Source organism: Musca domestica, unplaced genomic scaffold (genome assembly GCF_030504385.1).
Source record: "Musca domestica strain aabys unplaced genomic scaffold, Musca_domestica.polishedcontigs.V.1.1 12, whole genome shotgun sequence".
Classification (NCBI taxonomy): Eukaryota; Metazoa; Arthropoda; class Insecta; order Diptera; family Muscidae; genus Musca; species Musca domestica.
In genome coordinates this window covers 4,667,886-4,679,900 of record NW_026712155.1, presented here as the reverse complement: position 1 = coordinate 4,679,900, position 12,015 = coordinate 4,667,886, and the positions used below count along the sequence as shown (strand labels likewise).

Here is a 12,015-nt window from a genome sequence, read left to right as displayed (position 1 = left end):
GCTTAATAAAGGACTTTCCTATTTCCAGAGCAATCCTGCACTCCAGGACTACAATATTTTTGATGATGGATGAATTTAGCGCTTTTAGGGCCGCTTGACTATCCACATATATAGTCACCGGTCCATTTAGTCCAACTGTTCGATTCATCAGCAATTCTACGTCTTTCCTGACAGCAAAGATTTCTGCCTGGAATACGTTGCAGTCTTTATTGAGTTTGAATGAGTTCCGAATATTCAGGTTTTCGCAGAAAACACCTGCAACCGTTCCAATTTCCATCATAGAACCATTGGTATAGATAGCTATACCGCTCAAAGGAAGAGTGGAGAGGAGAGGCCCAAGTGTCTCTGCTAGGTATGTGTATGTCCAGTATTCCGAAGTCTAGCCTAGGTGATATATAGTCACTGATCAAAACCCGACCCCCTATGTTCTCCATATACTTCATAATGGCCAAATGTCCAAATAATTGACTACTCCATTGACCAAATTCCATTACTCTCAGTGCACATCTCGCTGCTTGTTCCTCTACAAATAGACTTAAGGGTTTCAAGTTAAGTAGGGTGTCGAAGACAGGTTTGCTTCTGAGTGCACCTGTAATTGACAGTAATGCTACTCATTGGACTTTGTCAAGTTTTTTACTGAGGGCAACCTTCACCAGAGAGTGCCACCAAACAAAGACACCATACGTCAAAATCGGACAGACTCATATAACCATATATATGACTCATATAACCATCGGTTTCAGTCCCCAGCTCTTTCCTATGGAGTTTCTACAGGAGTAGAGTGCTATTATTTTTGAAGATCGCAGAGCTTATGTCGGTTAACCACCGCGAAGCAACGAAAAATCTCATTACAGCTACTTCGTTTGGAACTTGCGACTGAACACCCTTCCAAATACGGGAAATGAGGATGATATGCCAAGAAGAGGACCTTCATTGTATATTTTCTGCGAAACCCTCATAATTCTAAAAAAATAGGAGGAAATATTCTGTGGAGGCTTCCATCCTTGCTCAAGAATAATCGTGCTTTACACCAGATATATTTTACGAAAGGTAAATGGAATTTTATGGAATCTCGAAATGTGATATTAGATTACATTTGGGATAATAATAGAGAATATGTAACGGATATTTGGGCCATTGACATTCGCTTTTTTTCGAGCGATATGTTTCACACTACATTCAAATGTTTAAGAATAGCCCAAGAATTTTTCCATGTAAATACTTTAAAAATATTCACTGAATCGAATGATAATAATTGTAGCACGTCCATATATGTGTGTGTGCGTGTGTATGTTTATAAATAATCAGGGTGTTGGATCCTTCTAATGAAACGACACAGACGACTCTAGACATTTTGTGCTGGGTTGCCCTTATTATCACTTGTATTTGTGTTCTATGTCGTTCATTGTCGTCTGCCGGTCGCTCGCTTGTTCGGTCGGACGGTCATTGTTCACATTCATCCCTGATGACTTAAATTCCTTTGTTTCGTGCAAATTGGAAAAAAGGAAACAGATGAATAGTTAAATAGCACGTAAAGAATGAATGGACAACTGGAAGCGAAGAAACCAACAATGGCACACCATGATGTTGATAGGTGGTACTTGTCTGTTCATTCGTTCCATTTCTCTTGGGCTAAGGGCGCACAGGCAAAACGAGAAAGTACCTGATGTCCTTTGTCTTGAGTGGATTACTTTGGGAATGGTTGTTATGGCTTTATGTATACATGGGTGGAAACTATAAAAAAGAAAAGGAAACGGATCCCTTAAAACAAATACATTGAGTGGGTTGTTGTTGTCATTTTGAACTTACACTTTTCCAATATGAGTTTGGATTTATTACTTATGAAAGATCTCTAAACGATTTTCAATTGAGGTTACCAAAGGTGTTGGCAGAGTCACAACTTGAATTGAGGTTAAGAAACTTGGTTTCACTGTGTTGCTTCCTGTGTTATGACAAATAACCGTACACGACTATTATTGTTCTTCAACGTCACTTTTTTCTTTTAAATTTAATAAATTTAACTTGGACAATAACTTCCAATCTTTCTCCATTTCTTTCGTTTGTCAAATGCCAATGCCCATGTAAACAATTGTTTTTGTCTCTCTCTACTTTCATATAATTGCTCTGGCACTCTCTGTCTGGCCTCTCTCTCTCATACTTTACTGTTTACTGAAACAGCTGATTTGATGCGTTACATTACGTTCACACTGACAAGCGCATTTGGAAAACGAAATATCCTAGGGCCTTTCAAATAAAAATCAATAAGATGAGTAATGCTGACGCTGCCAAGTGATTTTATGAAGAAAAAAAAGGAAAAATATAAATATTTTAACAGTTTTTAAACAACCCTTGATTTTATCACAAAAAAATGCAATTAAAGATAAAAGAATAGAATTTAAACACTTTAAAATTTTCATTACTTTAATTGTTGTTGAATCACAAATTTGAAGTTGTTTCGTTAGCACTTGAAGTGGAAATGACAAAGGGAAATAATGAAATGAGCAAAGAACCGTAAAGGATATTCACAGTCAGAGTGTGAAATAAAATAATGAGAGACAAAACGTAGAAACACTCGAAAGGGAAAACACCACTCAATTTGCCCCAGGGGTGGAAAGTGTATTTCATAGAAAAAAATCACTCAAAATATATCACAACCGTAGAAAGACACTCAAACAAAAAATATTAGTTTCTTTCGCGTGGAGTCATGTTTATTCTTGTACAGGTGTTTTAATTCCACAATATAAGAAAAGAGCATTTCCATCGAAACATGAAAACGCGTTAGGTGGTAAACAAACTCTCGAGTTATGACATTCTTTGAGAGCAGCTTGAAAGTTATCTTCCATGAGAATATATAGTGAGCGAATTGGTTGATGAATGTATAACTAAGAATATAAACAAGTAAAAAACATTAAGTTAGGACGGGCCGAACTTTTAAAACCCTCCACCAATTTGTAAAGAAAAAAATTTATACAAGTACCGTATACCACCGAAGCTAGAACCAATTATGAACTACAAATACCAATTTTCAGACAAACCCGTGGAAAAATGTGTCAAAAACCATCAACATACCGAATATCGTTGAGTACCGTTATATGGTTAAATGAAAAAATGAGAAAAATCATATCAGACACCTTTAAAATATATAAGAGAAATAGGCTCATTATTTCCTTGTACATCAATGATAACATTGCTTTTACACTAAGAATTCCGTTTTGGAGTAGTTGTCGTTCTAAAAATATTACAATTTCCTTTAATTGTAACATTTGTAATATCTTAAAGGTTTATTTACCAATATTTACATCGTAAACCCCCCCAATTGAATGTTGTAAACCTCCCACCACTTACATTTACAATTTCGTAATGACATCTGTAATTGCCAACCCTGATAACGAATTATGAAAGGGAGAGGCTCAGAACAAAACACTCTGGAGTGTGAGCATGAACTTTACAGTGAGTGCTCTCAAAAAAATGAGTGAAAAAAATCGAAACACTCAGATAATTACACATAAAAACAAATGGAGACAAATAAACATGTGTTAAACAAAGGGTGAGCGGAAGAGAGAAACTGCACTCAAAGTAAATTACAGCAAATCTATGTGAGAATGTTTGCAGCAACTCTCTGAGGCAAACACACACACACGTCCACACAGAACAAAACATTGAGACAAGAGATGAAAACAAGTTGAAATCAGCTGTTTTCTTCTTCGCTCTTCGTTCGTTTTATATTCAATTGTTTGTTTATATTTTTACTTCCCCTTGTGTGTTGTTGTGTTCATTTCATTTCATGTGCTCTGCTGTTGTGTTGTGTTTATTTTCGTATTTTTTTGACGATGTTTTACTTTGATTTCTTTATTCGCAGCTGATGTGTGTATATCGTACATACCCACGTACGTACATATGTGTGCATGCATGTAGGTATGTATATAGAAATAAATATAAATGATATATGCAGCAGCACATGAAACCAGCAGTGTTCGTAAGGTATATATCAACTCGTCGTTGGCCGTACGTACAAATGTATGTATGTATGTATGCTTGTGGTTGGTGCTTGTTTAGATGATTGCTTGCTTGCTTGCTTGCTAGCTAGCTAGCTGGCTGGTCTGATGATATGTAGCATTGATTGTTTGTTGTTCACCACACATTGTAGGAGATATCTATATATATACATATATGTATGTACATATATATATGCAATTATGTATTTATACACCTATCTATATACACATGTATATAAACATGGGCTTTTGATTTTCGAATGAATATGCCTGCTGTTGATTTAAGAAATCGAAAGCGCACATCCAGACACACACATACACAAAGTCTTAAACAAAATTTGACACCAGACAGTCATCTCAATCTGGTTATTAAAGTAACCACCAAAAAACCATTAAAGGAATGGCTACACAGTTCCAATGATTTTATTAAAACTAAAATTCGAATTGTTAGAACTAAGTTATCGCTCTAATGGAAATGGAAAGTCAATCCGCCGCGCATCTATTACAGATACTTGTATGTCCCAACTTCCGTTGGACACATTTTTTCGTTATCAGCTCTATCATTGGCGTAGGTAACCTTTGCAAATTTTCGCACACACAAAACACACATACAAAAATATTTATACAAAACTGCAACTGAGTTAGCAACAAATATTGAAAAAAAAAACCAACTACACAAAAAAGTTTAGCTTTTTTGTTTGACCGTCTTTTTTGCATTATTATTTTTTGTGTGTTCGTTTGAAGTGCTGTCGCAGCAGCATTATGTCAGTTGAGTGAAATCATGAAAACGCAAGTCAGAACAATTCACATTTAGCTTGTATTGTATAAGCTAGCTAGCTTGCTAGAGCTGCTGATACCCACCTTGGTAGGTGTGCTTAGGAACAGAGTAAACAATAATAACAACAACAACAATAATAGAAATAATAATACAACAAAAATAATAGTTTCTCATTTCATTTGTAAGGCCACCTTGAAAAATATTAATAAACGTGGCGTCCACCAAAACAATTGCATTTTTATTTTCATAACGAACCGCAGCAGCGCAGCAGCTACCAACCTACACACGAAAAATGTAGGTATTTATGTCAGGAACAAATGCAGTTTTGTTGTTGTTGTTGTTTAATATATCAAAGTGAAAATGTTATACCATTTTCTCTTCCGTACAAAGAAAACGAAACAATAAATAAAATATTTAAAGAATGGTTAACGTCAACAATTATCAAAAGCTGTGTTTTCCACGAGCCATTGGTGAGAATATGTGTCATCATAAATATCTCATCTCTGAATAAGGGAAGTGTAAGTCGATTTTGGCTTAGCGACAATTGAAAAGAGCAAGGGCCCGTTTCTGTATGTCAAAATGAAAGGGAATGCAAAAGAAAGGACAGAACACTTGCTGTCCTTAAAGTGTCGTAATCTCTTCAAACTTTGGACTTAAAACATCTTCCTTTACAAAAAAAATATAACTTCTACGTTATCACAAAATTACCATCTATGAATTAGGGATACCTAAGTCGATTAATTGATTAATTAGGGATACGTAAGTCGACTAATTGACAATATCGACTATTAAAAAGGTCATTTTTTGGAGTGAAGATCAAACAGAAGTATCGCATCCAGGAGAAGTCACAGTTTGGTGCGGTTCAGAGATCAAGGGGTCGTACTTGTTCAAAGAGATACTGCGAGTCTTAACGTAACTGTGAAAGCTTTAAATGTTTCTTCAAAAATAAGTAGAATTTTATAGGTTTTCCTAGACGCCTATAGGAGGTTGTTATGTTATGGGTTTTTTTTAAATTTTTACAAATTTGAATAATTTTTCATTAAAAAATTTTAATTCCAAAATTGGCTTGACAGTTCTCATTGTCCCAGCAGCTGTGTCGATGCGGGTGCCTACCATGGAGCTTAACTTGCATGACATGTGAGTTCAACAAGATGTTGCCACTTGTCACATAGCACGCGTAAGAGGTGAATTTGAATATTTTAACAATTTAGCCGCTAGATCGTACCATCTTAAAACCATTTGATTCATTGGACGCATTGGAGGAAAACATTGAAGCCTTTATTCGTGATTTGCCTGGGAAATGTTAATTATGACATACGTAAAACGCTTATTTGGCTTTCTTAAGCCATCTACTGGCTTTTTAGGTAGAGTTTTGGGTGGACTTAGTTACATTTTGGCCCTAGGCTCCTTTGTTCATTTCCTAAGAAGCCAACCGATGACTTAAGCTTAAATAATAGCATATGTATACAAATTTTGAGAATATATCTGATAATAACGACTTGTGTAAACTCAGTGTTAGCTATTCAACAGCTGGTTTTAACAGTTTATTAAATGTGTTCATAATAATAGCATCTTAAAAGGCGACGTGGGTATTTGTCCGTTGTCAAGTTAAGTGGGGTACACACGGCCAAATAATACAGGTGGTAGTCGCATCAACACAGCTGGGGCATTGTACAAGCAACTGTCAACAAAATTTTGAATTCAAAATCTTAAGAAAAAATCATTCAATTTTGTCGAATTTAATAAAAAGCACATATAATAAAGGGTTTGGAATGGTATTGTATAAAAATGTTTAAAATTCAGTGTATGTCCGCAAAATGTTATTATTTTCGATATATCAATGTACACAAATGCTGAGGAATCTACCTGTATTTTTCTATTATGGGAACACAATATGTTAGATATTGCCAAGTTATTGCTAGAATTGAACGGAGCCAGAGGGACCATGATTATTTTGTTATAAAAGATGGGAGTGCATAAAAAGAATAACAGAACTTTAAAGAAGTTTAAAAAATCAAATGGCAAAAAGTGAAAATGACAATTTATGTGCCATAATAATAGGGTGGAACGCTTTTTAGATCAATTTTTTTTTTCAACAATAAATTACATATTTTGTGAAACACATGCTGCCGCACAACACTTGTATTTTTGTGGTATTTCCACATACAAAAATATGGAAAAATCGCAGCCACATCAACAAACCAACCAGTCAGTCAAGCATAAGTTTTGTATTGGAAGATATTGCAGCAGCCAAGTGTAGACAGATATAGAGATACAACAAATGCTGCGAATTCTGCGCTGTGGTAATTGTTTTGACAGGCTTTGCGAATCACGTTTACACATGGGTAGGTAGTTAGTTTCTGTTATAGTAGCGTTGCTGAATAATGCAAACGATTTCACTGAATAACCGAGAAAACCTGACTGACGCTGGTGGCTAGCGGTGTTGAGTTTGATTTGTCAGTCTGTCAACCAGGCCACTCTAGCTGGCGTTATTATAGCTGTGCTTTAGCTGAATGTCTTGGCAACCATAATCAAAAAATGAGTTCAAGGCCGTTTATGTGGCACACCACCACCACTTTAACATGGCAACAGCAGCAGCAGTAGTAATGACAAAATAAAATCACTACCTCGAACGATAAGAAAAAAGAATTAAAGAACTATTCTCAACTCAAAAAATCAACCAACTATACGACGGCGAAATATGTATTCCACCAAATGAATTCAAGAAATCACCATCAAAAAACAGCATTGCTTCTTAAGGAGCAGCAGCAGCTAGATTCAGAATAAAACATAATTTTTGAACCCTCCTTTCTCTCCTTTGATGGTAGTGGTGGTATCTCCAGCACAATACAATACAGCCACCACCATCACCACATCATTAGCATCTCTCCATTTCCAAGCAACAGCAGAGCATTAAGACAGCCATGGAAGTTAGCACAGACCGACCCCTACGATTTGCCAATTCGCATAATCGTTCATATCTTTCCATGGTGATTCTCTGCCTTCCGCCAAATGCCACAAAAAAAAGAAAACATTAAAGTAGGAAGTTCGTGTTGCTTGCTAGCAAAAGATTGAATGTGGCGAAATTCATTTCGGGGAGGTTTTGTTGTTGTCGTGAAAGCCAACTCAATGGAGAGAATATTTGATGATGGCAAACAAAAGTAAGCAAAATAAATTTTCGGATAATTGCTGGCATAAACTTGACTTGAGAAAAGTTTGCTTAAAGAGCTATATAGTCGTCAGGCGATTATAGCATTCAATCAATTGCTTAAATTCGAAATTAAAGGGTCACAGTACACAGGACAAAAACATAAACTTACAACAGTGTAGCTACACACGAATAACTGTGGGGAACAAAATGCGTAATCAGAATAATTCCCCAACAACAGACACGTACATACCGATGTGTGTATGTATGTAGGATACAAAATCAACCATAACCATGTAGGTTCGTACGTATCTACACGCCCGACCTTTTATGCAAGTCAAGTATAGATCTGGCCATGCAGCCAGATACTGGCTGAACAACGCACCAAAGAAGGGGGGTGTTCTATGTTTGGGTATTACGCCGAGTTTATTGTATTCCTACATTTTATCTTGCTCTTCTTCTTCTTCCTCCACTACTTTGCCACATTGGCCATCTGATACTGAATCGCAATTAAGTGTTTAGTTTTGTGCCTCAGCACCACCACGGCTATGGTGGTGGTGGAAGGTAGAATATCAATGGTGGCTTGCTTGCCTGCACTGACAATTGTTCGTCCGCCAGTCGTCGTCATCTGTGTAATGAACCAAATGTCAACCGTCATACGTGCTATAGGTGGGAGTAAGTAGAAAAGTGTTCGACCTTTAGTATGAATTCAAATTATAACACTACCCCGGGTTGAACGGGGCATTTCAAGCATTAAGGGCTGCACATTTTGGTCATGCACCGATCCTGGACATACCTAGAAACTCGAAATATTTTAGATAAAGGTGATACAATAAGTGATCCATCTTTTTAGACTTTAATTTCATTGACGACAGAAACGCTTGGACAGCTTGTGAACCTCCTCTGGATGGTCTGGCCATATACACAGACGGTTCCAGGATGGAGGAAGGCATCGGTGCGGAGATTCTCACAATCAAGAAGGCATCCGAAAAGGTAAGATAACTTTGTTGCAGCATAATAGGACCATATACGTCGATAGTCAGGCGGCCCTTAAATCCATCAAGTAAATTGTCATCAAATCCAGCGCCATTCTTGTAGTACGTGAACTCATTCTGTTTTGTTGGGTCCCAGGAGGCGAAACCCCAGTGGCAAATGAACTGGCTCACGAATTATTTCGAGGTGGTCGATTGATCTACCGATTGATGAGACTGTCTACCGATTAAAGAGACACTATTAGATATTTTTCAAAAAGGTTTTCATTGAAGAGGCTGGTACCAGTAAGGTATCTAGGGCACTCTGACCGGGAAACTAGAGAAAAATAACCTGCTCTCTACTCTCAAGTGGTAGGTCCGATCTAAGAATTGTGGTGGATATGTTGACTGGCCAGATATCTGACCTCTATATGGTTGAAGGGAGAGACGATTGAACATCAATCATGCAGATGTCTAAGGCTGTCAAGCAAAAGACATGGGTTGTTCGGCAGGTAGGAGATTTTAAACTCCAACGTTGTTCTCAGACGTAGATGCCATCACCATCCACAGGTTTGCTAAGAGCATATCATGGCTAGAGAATCCATCTCTATATCTTCTTTCTATCCAATTTATATCCTGCCGCCGAGTGAGGCAGCTGCCGACTCTAGTGTAGCTGCACATCCTGAAATCTAGCCTAACCCAGGTCGGAAAATAGGAATATAAATATTCACCTCTTAAAATGTGAAAAAAATCTTAGTTTTATTGAACTACAGCTAGGCCATTTTTTTCTTTGGGTATCCTTACCTTCTGAGGTATTGAACCGAAAACCGAAGTGCTCTGGATGAAATCCGTTAGTGCTCTGAATAAAAACTGGCGTTTTAATCGTTTCCAAAGAATCTGAGTTGTTATAACTCAGGCCCTGTTTGAAATAACCCACATATGTGATAAATAATTGAATAAGCTCTCATTCAAATGAACTAAGAACTAGTTATTTTCCTTCTGTGAATGGTCACTGTGAACTATATGAACTACAGATCTTGAAATTGAGGAAAGCATATTATCATAAAATGCACTTTGTAAGCAGAAAGGGTTAACAGGTATCGAAAATTCGTGATAATGGCCGACAACAGTAGTCACCAGTTTTGCAGACACACACAAACTATTTGTGTATACTCATTTTGGGAACACAAGAGTTGGGGCTACTAGGATGCGACCCTCACCATCACGATTTTCTGTCACCATAAACACTGTGTGAGGCTGTTTACATCCACTGTGCTGCGTTGACCCTTTTCAGTGTTTTCTTTTTTTTTTCTTGTGCTGGTGGTGTTGCTCTTGTTTTTCCTTTTCTTTCATCTGTGGCTGTGCTGTATGTATGTACGCAGAGCACAGCCATGCACACAACAAAACACTCACACACACCGACTACGACGACTTCTGCTCGTTACAAAAAAAAAAACAAATGAGACAAGCAACCATCCAGCTTTGAAACAAAAAAAAAAAACCAACAACATTTTCTCTACCTCAGAGGAAAACGACAATGAGAAATGGATCCACAAAACCCAATCAAATAATGGGGAGAACCGAAATCACAAAAAAGAAGAAGAGGAAGAGAAGAAAACAGCAGCAAAATTGACTGAATATTTTTAAACTAATGAAAATTCACCCATTTAATTTTCATTTGTTGTATTGCGTTTTATTGGTTCAAATAAAATGCTAAATATTTTCCCGAAAAATGCCAACACCTCGATATTTTCGATTATATCATCAAGATTTACACAAAATTGTATTCAAAAAAAGAAAATAGTGCAAAAAATTACATACTTATGTATACCAGAGTCTCAGTCAATATGTATTTAAACCCAAAAAAAAAATCTTAGGCTGGCTGTTCGTATGTGTGTGCACGTTCGGTCAAAAGCTTAAAATGGCAGCAGACCAGACCAACCGACCGATGATGACAAAACGTAAAGTAGAATCTTAAAGTGAAACAAAAAAATTCAAAACGCAGCACAATTTCAGTATTGAGAAATAAAAAAAAAAAACTAGAAATTTATGAAATTATTGGAAAAGTTAACGCCTCAAAGCAGAGAAGACAAAATACGAATGCCTGCCTGCCTACTCTTCCGTTGTTTTTTTTTTACATAACTGTGAAAAATAGTAGATATCCTTGTGAAAGTTTTGTGTGTATATACCTTGGGTTTTCCTCCGACTTTTCCACTAGCACTTTGTTATTTTATCATTTGTTATTTTGTTTCTTTCACAGAATTTTTAAATATTTTCCTTCATTTGATTATTTCATTTATTTCTATGGAGACATTTGGTATTTAATACACTATTTAATGATGGTTGAATTTTTGTTGTTCTCATTTTATTTTTTCTTTCTTCTTCACATGTATAATTCTCTCTCGGTTTGTATATATTTTTTTCTCTTTGAATGAGTATTTTTGTTTGATTTTACTCTCTCTCAAGTTTTTTTCTTTATGTTTTATTAAATGTTTATCCGAACACTTGAACACTTTCGAGGTTTCCACACGCAATGCCAAATCAAGACTGCCAACGCGAATCCCAACGACTGTCAGATGAGCACAAAACTCGTGGTTCGCTTTGTTTACAACTCAATGGCATGTGAGAAATTGAGTGCAAAGTGCCAGTTGGTGGAAAAACACTCGCTCGCGTATGCGTAATAATTTGAATTGGCATTTAACTTTTGGCCAATAAAAAACAAATCAATTGAAATAAATTTATAAATATAATTTTAACAAGAACTATATTTCCAATTAATATTGTTAGCAAACCTATTTTACTGCCTAAAGCCAGAATTAATTTAAAGAAGAAAAAGAAATGAATTATGAGAGCATTCTCACTCATTGTTCTGTGTCATCGTCGCAAGCAAAGAAACAGGGTAAATTGAATACAAGAGTGGACCGTAATAAATGCAAACGATAAAGAATCACGATTTTGTGTATTCAATGAATTTTTAATGCGATGCTCCATGAAGTGGAAAAAATGACACATTAAAAATAAAGTCAAAAAAAGGTTAAAAAGTAAAGTTGCGCTGTAGTTGCGTTCAAAACTTTGACCCTTTGTGGAGTAGGTACCAGAAAAATGTTCCGATCTCTACCATCT

General features: G+C 36.4%; 1 protein-coding gene across 4 annotated transcripts in view; it reads right to left on the bottom strand.

The window, feature by feature from the left end:
* Nucleotides 1–11,477, bottom strand: part of LOC101892182 (E3 ubiquitin-protein ligase TRIP12) — a 38,981-nt gene extending 27,504 nt beyond the window's left edge. For 2 of the 4 annotated variants that reach the window (XM_059118105.1, XM_020038432.2), the window contains exon 1: nucleotides 11,082–11,477. The gene's annotated coding sequence lies outside the window, so the exon portion shown is untranslated. The remainder of the gene's footprint in view (nucleotides 1–11,081) is intronic. The other 2 variants (XM_020038434.2, XM_011296157.3) reach the window with 2 other exon arrangements.
* Nucleotides 11,478–12,015: the final 538 nt, after the last annotated feature.